The sequence below is a fragment of the Pinus tabuliformis genome, chromosome X (genome assembly GCF_031772625.1).
Source record: "Pinus tabuliformis cultivar Carrire ecotype Pingquan chromosome X, CPIR1, whole genome shotgun sequence".
NCBI classification, from domain to species: Eukaryota; Viridiplantae; Streptophyta; class Pinopsida; order Pinales; family Pinaceae; genus Pinus; species Pinus tabuliformis.
Window position 1 is genome coordinate 127159514 of NC_142308.1, and position 11370 is coordinate 127170883.

Here is an 11370-nt window from a genome sequence, read left to right on the forward strand (position 1 = left end):
ATGGAAAAAATATCGCAGTATGGAGGCTATTATGAAAAATGCAACAGAAAATGATATTACCTAACCTATATGCCAGTGAAAAACGATACCTGCCATGATGGGTTTGTAGTCATGGAACCAAAGCAATATTTCAAAAAATCTCCAGAGTACCCTGTAAAAACAACCCATCCCAACACTCCAAGCCAAAAAGGTAAAAAGGACCACAAAAAAGAAAAATAAACTTTAGAAAAAGTAATTTTCATATGTCAACTTATATAAGGACTTTTTGACTCACAATTCTTCATTTGTGTTTTGAGCAATTGGGTGAAGGAGCTGTGGAGAAAAAACCAAGCAAGCTTACTCCATCAAATTCATCCGTTCAAACAACCTCCAATCTTCCAAGTAAACTTCTAACTGATATTTTAATAATTTTCAATGCTTTTTAAATGTTTTTATCAAAAATTTGAACGTGGGAATTTATTTTAAAATTTTCGCTCTACATACATGCGAGTTGGACACATGTGAAATGCATATAGGAAAGCCTTATATGTGACTATGTTAATACCGAACCTGCGTGTGGGCGAATTCAAAATTTGAAACACAATTTTAATGATTCAAAACATCTTTCTTTCTTTTTTCTTTTTTTTTGCAGAATGTCAATTACTTGGCGTGAAAGAGAGCATAGTGCTATTCATAATGAAGTAATGGAAGATCTAGATGCATTAGATGCCTTACAAGGATGTAAATTGTTAAAAATTTTCAAAATGCCAAATATGAAGGCAAATACCAGGTTGCTTGAGATGTTAATCCACTACTAGAGTCCAGAAGAAGATGCTTTTGTTATTGATCAGATGCCCCTGAGGATTGAAATAGAGGATATCTATTTCATCACAGGTCTTTCCCGAAGGGGAGAGAGGGTCCACTCAATAGGAAGAACAAGGGGTAGTCTTAGTGTCAAAGACTACCTAGGCATCTATTGCCCAGGAAACATCGAGAATATTGGAACCCATATTCCAATCAAACATGTAGAGAGTCTATCATTGAGAATCCTTCTTTTTACCATTGCCAGGGTAAATGGTTCTGCTTCTCTACATCAGGCCTCTCATGTTTCAATGAGTCTTGCAGTGGATTGTCTCACTACAGTCTTTGATTGGTGCACACCCCTATTAGCCAATATGAAAAAAAAACTTACTTATATCCAGAAGGGTCAGACAAAGAACTTTGGATACGGAACCATCTTGTGTTCCTTCTTCTTTGAGAGAGTACCTGGGCTTCGTCTCAATGTATTATCCACCATCAACAACCCAAGAGATCCACGGATGGGTAGGTGGGCTAACTTAATGAAATGACTAGGGGGTGGTGATGTCCCTAGGAATGCATTTGATGACGAGATCTTCCTTTGGTGGGAACAACAGGTCATTGCAGTCGAAGACTACCCTTATGTCGGAATGGACTTTAGAGGAGATCTAGATCTAGTGTTGCCAACATGGGGCGCCATAGGTACAAATGTTTTTTTATTTTTTTATTTTAAGATTTTTTTGGATTTTAAGTATAAATGAACTAAAAATCTTTTTGATGAGACAAAATACTTACAAAATTATTGATCATGACATAGATGTTGGACCAGTGAGACCTAATGGTCTACCTCGATACAAGCATCGTGGAAGAGATGCAGAAGGAGCCACAATAGAGACTGAGAGGACCCTCCATACAGTCCATAGAAACTTGGTGAGATTAACTCACCAAGTACCTATGGTGGCTATAGAGGACCTACCAGAGGAGATGCAATGACACATGGTAGGAGTACCACGCGATTGGTTGCGCTATTTTGGTGGGTCGCAAATGCCATCGTTTTCTTCCTTGCTGCTCATCCTAAGCAGGATCGCTAGCTAGATGATAGATTTTTTTTATTAGCCATGATGATGGGCATAAGCCCTAATTTTGTAGGACATTTTGTCCTGATTTTGTATATTGTTTTGGACACAAAACTCTATCTATGTACAAATGGTTTATCATGATTCTCATATATATACAGATGATACTTCGATTATTTTTTATTTTTTAATGTGATGACTAATTTATATGCCAATCTAATGCTTGATTAGTGATAGAATCTGCTAATGAATTTTCTGATCATGTAATATGAATAAATGTGATATAAACAAATGATCTTTGTAATAGATGCACTCTGAGAATTTGGCAATATAAATAAGGATCTCTCACATGATAGATGTTATTCAGTTGAGATACCACCAATTGTGAATCCAAGTAGACTACTAATGAATCAATACCAAGAGATATTGCCTCAGATAGTAAATTAATAACAACAGTATATTTGACAACATTATTTGAAGCGGGACTGATACATACGCCTCTCGAAACCAACAACTAGCTAGATGGATAATAAATAACCCAAGCTATGGAAGCAAGGTTCCCGGTATGTCTACTAGCACCATTGGTGAACCCTAGATATATCAAATCATCCATCAATATCTGCCAAAGCAAATAAAAAATATCGACATCACTATGAAACCAATAGATAGATATGAACAAAGATACAATATTTACAACCAAGCAAATGCTAGGTTGAAGCCTAAGCAAAATACTTGTTAAGATAGAGCCCATTTTTTGGCTTCACCAACTTGTTTCCCTCTAAATCAATCAACTCATAAGCTCTATTTTAAAAATAAAAAAATGACGATGAAGGGACTGCACCACATAGATTTAAACTTGCCTGCCCCCAAGGCATCTTTGTCTTTGTCATAGACCAAGAAAAGGTTGCCTTTACAGAAAACTCTAGGAAATACAACCTTATCATATTGAGTTTTTACTCACTTTTTATGAGCTTCATGAATTATGGCCGCATCTCGATGTTGCTCATCGAGATGTTCCAAATGAACGAGGCATTCTTCGAGACTAGAAGTATCAAGAATAAGTTCAACAACCAATTTGAGGGAAGGAATTTCACATTCCACAGGAAAAATGGATTCCAACCCATAAACTAGTTGAAAAGGAGTAAAATGATTGGCAATCTTAACTGACATTCGGTATGCCCAAAGTGTTAGATATAACATAATGTGCCAATTGGATTGAGATTTGTTAATCATCCTTTGTAGGATGATTTTTAGGGATTTATTCATGGCTTCAACCTACCCATTAGCCTAAGGATAATATGAAGATGAATGCTCCTACCAGAAACCCAACTTAAGAATACCAAACTAGGAAATAACTTGATTGAAGAGAAACAAGGCTATTGTTTCACCATCATTCTTGAAAGTAAGCATAGCCTTGAACCACTTAGTAAAGTAGTCTACAACTACGATGATATACTTGTGATTTCCTTCCGAAGACAGATTACAAGTAGTAAAATCAATACCCCACTTCGTGAAAGGACTGTCGATGATCACAAAGAAAATAAAAGTTGGATGTGTGAGCATTTTTCGAGTGTAAACTTGACAAGGATGGCATCTCTTGACCACTTCAATACAATCTTTGAAGATCGAAGGCCAAAAGTAACCAACACACATATTTTTTTGAGTTGTTGCAAGCCTAGATAGATGACCACAAGCTCCATTGTGGCAATCATTAAGCATAGACTCAGCTTCTTCTAAGGTTAAACAACATTTAAGGATTGAATCAACCCTACTACGATATAAAGTGTCACCTATAATAATATAGCTTTTAGCGAGGTGATGTAATTTTCTACGTTCATCCTTCGAAAAAGTGAGTGGAAACTTCGAAGTCTAGAGATATATAATAATATCTCCATACCAAGGATCTTACGAGGAAATAAGAAAAATATGTTCATCAGGGAAAGTTTCCTCATAAATGATTTCTTCCTCACAAGGCAACTCTAAGTTCAACTCTGCGAATACTAAATATTTCTTAGACTTAGCCAACATGAATTCGAGGTCGAATTATTCTAAAATGACAATCCATCTATTGTCTTTGCCCCCAATCACTCACCTACTAAGAACAAACTGAAATGGATTGACAGTTGCTAAGACGAAAGTGTTTCGAAGAAAAATATAATGTATAAGTCGTTCGATAGCATGGATAGCTTCCTAAGCTAATTTCTCGATGGGAGAATAGCGCAGTTCAGGACCTAATGAGCCTCAGCTTAGATAATATATTATGTGCTCATAGAGAGCATCATCCTCCTAAACCAGAACCATACCAGTAGTCAATTCTGCTGCAACGAGATATAAAAGGAAGTCTCTGCTATAATCAGGTGGACTCAACAAAGGAGTAAAGGTTAATTCTTTTTTCAAAGCATCAAAGGAGCGTTGCGCAAAATCATCCCATAGAAATGGGAACCCTTTCTTAAGAAATATCATAAATCCTTTTGTGATCACGGTGTAATTAGTTATAAATCTCCTTAAGAAATTGGCTTTTCCTTGGAGACTCTAAATTTGACGTATAGAGGACGGGGGAGGTAACTAAAGTATTTCCTCAACCTTGAAGGGATCTACTTGAATCCCTTCAATTAATACAATGAACCCCAATAACCAACTGGATGTGACGGTGAAAACACACTTATTTGGATTCAACTGGATTTTATAAAAACGACATCGTTCAAAAATCAATCAAAGATGTTTAGGTGATCTGTTCTTTTTCGAGAATGAGCCACTAAATCATCCAAATAAGCTTCGATAATATGTTTGATATTGTGAAAAGCATATGACATGGCCCGCTGAAAGGTAGCTCTAACATTTCTAAGGCCAAAAGGCATCTTTTTATATGCAAATGTACCTGATGGGAAAATAAAAGTTATATTATGTTAATCTTCTAAGCAAATAGTAATTTGATTTTAACCAGAAAATTTGTCCATAAATGAGAAAATTTTATTACCTGCACATTCATCAATAATCTGATCAATAAAGGGCATGGGGTAATTATCCTTAGGAAAAGCTTTATTTAGGTCCCTGAAGTCAACGCATACATGGATCGTTCCTTGCTTTTTGTCTATGGGGACTGGATTAGAGACCCACTCAGTTAAAGGAATGGGGTATATGAAACCCGCCTTGAGCAACTTTTCAACCTCAGCTTTGATAGTTGCTTCTTTTCTAGGGTTTACCAGTCGAAGTTTCTGACGAATAGGTTTTGCATTTTCATACGTCTTGATCTCATGCTAGACTATAAATGGATCTATCCCAGGCATTTCCTCATAAGACCAAGCGAACACATCTTGAAACTCTTTAAAGATGTTGGTATAAGTTTGAATTTCTTCAGGGGAACAATCAACTCCAATGAAGACATTTTCAATAATGTTAGGATTCCTAGAGATGTTCACTAGAAAAGTTTGTGAAATGAAAAATATGTTACCTTCTGCAGAAAACTATCCTAGAGCCAAATTATTTAAAACACATTAACATCACTAGTAGATGAAGAATTGGACAGGCTTGATTCTACTTCTCGCGAATGAGGGAGAAAATATGGCCGATGATGCAAATCATTCCACGGTCTTTCAACACCCGTCATTTCTTCTAGGATGTCTTCTTCAAATGGAAAAACAATATCTAAGAAATCCATAAACGAATTTGAATCTAGAGTCTAGGTCGGGGCCACATCTCCATCTAGCTCCTCTAGTGAAAAAGGAGTAGGATCGAAGTTTGCAGTGTTAACAATAGACTGATAATCAATTTCAGCTGCATGCATAGGAAATTCCATTCCAACTACCTTCCCCTCATCTAATGTGGTGGTAGACGAGGGTAAGGGCAAAGGATCCAAAAAATAACTATTTTCGAGAAGGTGCCTTGGAGGATGAAATAACATTAATTCTAGCTATAGGAGCAGGAAAATCAAAGGTACCCATTAAGGAAGAGTACATTCCAACTCCTAAATTCTCTATAGGTTGTTTGGGATTGTTTACTAATGGAACAGTAGATTCAGAATATGTATTGGACTCACTTGGAGAATAATCCATCTGATTAACCTTTACAATTATCCCTTCATGAGGAAAACAAAGGATGCATAATAACGATGAGACAATAGCATCCATCTCATAAATCCAATTTCTACCTAAAAGGAGATTGTAGTCCAAATTTGTATCAGCTACTTCTACTTCAACATTTACAACCTTACCCCCAACATAGACAGGAAAGGTTAGAATAATCCCATGCAGTATATGAGAATGTCCATCAAATGTTGTTAATAGAGTAGGTGAAGGAAGAGCCTGAGGCGATCCAATAGCCTTCCAACATGATATAAACATTACACGTGAAATCTCCCTCATCAACTATAGTTCGAAAGATATTAGTCTTCCGATATGTAGACTTGATTTGAAAATCCATATGATGTGGGAGTCTCTTCTTGATGTTTGACATATCGAATGTAAGAACAAGAGAGGTTTTTGGATCCGATCACATTGAGCAATGCACTCCTTTGTGTTGGGCATGATTGGAGTACCTCTAACACTGACATAGCACAAGGAATCTGAGCCAGATCTTCTATAATAGAGTATTTCTAGGCTGCCTTAGCATTGGGGTTAATGGTCGAGCATTTTGCAGAGCCTTTTCGCATCTTAGGTATAGACTCAACTACGAGCCTCTCGATATGGAGTGGATCCGAAACATTAGAAGTAGACTTAGCCTTGGTTGATTCTGATTCACCATAATCACATGATGGTGTAGCAATGTCAATATGTGAACTCATCATGTAAACATTTGATGTATTTTCCCCTTCCTGGTTGCCCCCAGTGGGGGTATCGGCATAAGAATTTTGGCAAGCAAGAAATTGTTGCCCTTGGGGAAAAGGGTTAGTTAGCACAGCCTAGGAGTTAGAAGTCCCTTGCTGAACCAACAAGTGATGAGAATCTTGAATATTATGGCAAATATGAGTCAAATGGTCTCCATTGTATAACTTGCATGGAAACTTTACTTTCTTCTTAGACTCTTTTTTACCCCCTCCAACATCATTGTCGGGTTTGTTTGCATTACCCTTCCCATCCTGATTCTTTTTCCTACCATGTCCTTTCTTCTTACCATTAGATTGTTGGTTTCCTTTGGGGTTAGAAGTTTGAACAACATTTATAGATGAAGGTTGAGAAGGCATAGGCACTAATGGTGATGCCTTCATAGAAGAATAAGTTTATAAAGGCAACTACTGCAATTGATTTAGCAGGTTGGTTGTGTTACTATCAATCAATCTGACCAGCCCATCGACATGGAGACCTGGATTCGGCTTGGCTAAATCAACCTTAGACCTAGGAGGATCAGGAAAATTTTTCTAAAGAACCCCAGATTGAGAATATATAAGTTCTAGTTGTTGGGCTCTAAAAATAGCCCGTTCTTCGGTGAATACACCGGAGAGTGATACGTCCTTAGAAATATCGGGTTGCAAAGATTTGAGAAACCATTCAAGAAGGAATTCTTGTGGAATATCAACTTTAATGAGCCTCTTCCTTCTCCTCCATTCCTGGATATGATCTGAAATGTGGGTTGCCTAGTCCTGGTGGAAATTAGCCAATAGCTCAGTTCCAGCATCATAATGAATGGGCAACTAAAAATGGTTTTAAAATATAGTAGCCAAATCACTGAATGAAGCGAAGGTGCCCCCTGGGAGTTCAATGTACCATTTAGCCGCATTCCCAGTTAGGGTGCATTGAAATAATCTCAACCTGATTGAATCATCTATTAGGGAGTTTGACGAACACCATAAGTGGAAAGTGGTTATATGGTCTCCCAAATCTTCACCAGTATTCCCTTCGAATTTGGGTATATCCGATGAAATTTTGGTTGGAACCAGAGGCCAGGCTGGGTTATATTGGATCAGATCATTAGTCAATTTGGATAGATCTGGCAAGTTTAACGTTGCCAGGAAAGGTAAGCGCAGAGGACCCTGAGGATTCCACCTAGTCTGGGCAGAATTTCCAACGTTCTGAAAAGAATACCCTGGATTTGTGAAGGCACCAGGTTGCCTGAAGTAATTCGTAGAAAAACCTGAACCATAAGGAGAACCTTGTGGCCTAGAAAAAATCGGAGTTTGTCCAACTCCTACCAAAAAATTTCCATATCTAGTGAAATTTCCCCCTAGAGAGGTGTTGAATGGAGCAGAGAGCCCTTGGTAAGGGTTCCATGCATGAGCATAGGGAGAAAAACTCTGGAATGAACTCATGGAGGAATATGACATATTCCCCTATTATTCGAAAGAGAATTGATTCTCAGCTCCAAGTCCACTAATAGCTGGGTTAGTCCATCCTTGGAAAGGATTATAACTTTGACTTGTGGAGGGAAAAGGTATTGATCCTAAAGATGGGTTAGAATGTGGTATATGACCACTCCCAAAAGGGAAACCCTGAAAAGAAGCTGACCCAATTGCCATGGAAGTCATAGATGTGGAGGCAGCCGATGGAAAACTTAACGGAACCGAAGGAATTGTGCTGGTCGGCATTCCAAAGGGGAAAGAACTAGTGCCGGAGGCAAAAGCTTGGGTGCCCCCAGTCGAAGATGGAATAGAGGTAGAGCCAAAAATTATAGTGCTAGGAGTGATTGAAGGTATGTAAATCATACCTCCTCCTTGTACTGATAAAGGAGTTTTCACACTAATAGCACTCACAGTTGAAACCATGCTCGTAGCAGTGGCCATCGAAGGAATAGATCAATATAGACCAGGGCTTAAAGGCTTGTGGGTTGGAGTCCCGACGTATAATTAAACATCTGGATGATCGTGAGGAAGAGGAGAATTAGGAGTCAAAGGAGTATAAAAAAGTTATTCAACCTCTATGGCGTCTTCTAAATTGAAGAGGACTCTAGAAAGGTTTGGAGTGTTCCTCTCCAACTCTCTACTTAGACAAGGTCTATTTTGTAAATCAATAGCTTCAACCAGAGGATCAATATCCATTGCGCCTACTACCACTGATTGGAAATCACTGGAAAAATTTCTCCTACCCCTTCTAGAAGAAGGCTCAACACTTATAGGTGAAAGCCCACGAAGCCTCCTAGACCAATGAACTGGTCGATCAACCAATTTTACTTATTTTTAAGAGAAGTAATTAAAGACTCAAAAAATTATAAAGCTAGGCCAACTAGGAGAAAATAGGACTCTCTAATAAAGTCCCTAAAATATACAATCAATCAAGCTACTTCCAAGTATTTCCACTCCGGGTGACGAGGACCGGACACCAAAATACAAGAAAGTGAAAATCAAGGACCTTCCAAAAATAGTATGGGATAATGACAACCCATACCTACTAGAGAAGGTAACATAAATAATTACATTGAACTCCAGACAAAAGCCTTTGCCGGTGCAAGCACCCAAGCTTCACAAGGGTACCCTCCAAAAGTACTAATGAATGTGATACAACATATGCCTCAGGTACCACGAGATTCCCCTACGCAACCACCTATGTGATCCCTAGGAATAACAACTAAGGGCACTAGTTCGTATCAAAAGTTGGGTGAAACAGTCCAACAAGTAGGAGAGGGGGTGTCTCTCTTCCTTGCCTTCACTCTCCCTCGTGCTTGACTCCTAGTCACGGAGCTTTCCTGATCTTTCTAACGACACTCGATTTCACTCATTATTCAACATCTATGTTTGATAGTTTGAGTGGCCTTGGAGAGTTAACTCTCCACTCACCTATTCCAATGCCCGAAAGAACTTAAACTTGTTGGTGTTGTTAATGACAAATTAAAAAATTTCTATTTATTTTTGTTAAAGCGCTTGATTTTAGAAGATTGTTCTTTAAGTCAAAGGTATAACGAGAGTGAAACTTATGGTGCTTTCGACGCAAAATAAATCAATAGAAACTTAACTATATGTATGTAGTTAGTTTCTTTGATGAAAAGGGATTTCTACTTGGTTCTACAAAAAACTTATATAAGAAAAATATTTCTTTTTCTTTTTCAGAAGTACACTCCACACACAGTCAAAATCTAAAAAAAAGACTAAAAATGATTATTGTGCAAACTAACCTAATCCAAACTCAAATGATGATGCAAGATCCTATGAATGCTATTATAATAAGAAAACATGTTTCTTTACAATATCAATAAGCCAACTTGAAAATAAAGAGGAAAAAAATTCAATAACAAATTTCCCTCAAAACCAAGCAAAACCAATTGAAAAAGTTCACAATTGCTCAAAAACAAAACAAAAGAAACCAAAAACAAAAACTTGAAAAGAAAAAGAAAGGAAAAAGATATGTTTTTATATTTTTATTTTAAAAACCCAAAGAAATTTTTAAGGTCACAAAAGACTACTAAACTTCAAAGATCAAGAAACGAGCATAAAGAGTCCCTGAACTTCGTAAGTTATGTAACTCATCAATAAAATGAAATTTCAAAGAAGAAATGACTACAAACTTGCATTAACTGATCTGACTAACAGTATAAAAGACTTCAACAAACCAATAGAATGTCAAGAAAGACTCTCAATATTGCCAAAGAGAAACTCAAAACCCATGAAAAACAAAAAAGGTCAACCAAAAAAGGAAAGCAAAGCAAAGCAACTTGAAAGTTAGGATATACATGAAACTGAAACCAATTTCTTGTTCTGGAAAGCCAAAACAACCAAGAACTTCTAACAGAAGCGTTGAACCCAAAATGCAAACTGAAACCTCACTCAAAAAGCAATCCTAGGTCAACTAGGTTTTTCACCGAGAATAAGATTCAAAATTGAAAACTTGCAAGAGAGCAGAGCTCTATTGACAGTGAATGACAAGAAAATAGCAAAAGTCACCAAGCAACAGACTTAACTGGGAAAAATATTTTGAAAAATTAATTCAAAACTAGGAATATGTTACTGCGTAAAGGCACAGAGGCATGCACACACGTTTCAAACACAAGAAACTCGTGTATACATGAGTCTGTTCGAGGAAACAAGTGTGTATACGCTGTTAACACCTAGGTTGTTCCCTATGACTCCCAAGGGAATACGGCCGGGGTAACCACTAACCAATCTTTGGATCACTGTTTCTAGCCAAACTGTGATCAGAGAGGGCTCTCTCTTTATGATTTGTATCTGTTATGATAGGGTTTTAGGCTAGGTATTATGCACAGGTTTTGTTTATCTTTTGGTTGAAGAGTTTCTTTCAGGTCTTGTGATGTAGTATTCAAAGAGTCAAATATCATTGGGCAATGGAGTCTATAGCTGCAGGTATCTAGGAACCTTGAGGTGAATTGGTGAAACTTACAGGGCCATTTGGATACTTCATACAACAAAATTTTTGATTTATAACATGAACAGGTGAAACAAACAGTGAAAGCATTTAAGAATTTTCACTAAAGTATTTAAGTATTTCCACCAAACTAGGTATGAGAAACGGATAGATGTCTCAGGAGCAAACTTGAATCCCTGGGAATGTCTATCACTGCAAAAGATATAGTTTTAAAGTGTAGCAATTAAGAATTACACTTCTTTCACTGTATCTGAAGAAAACATGGATAATAGCTT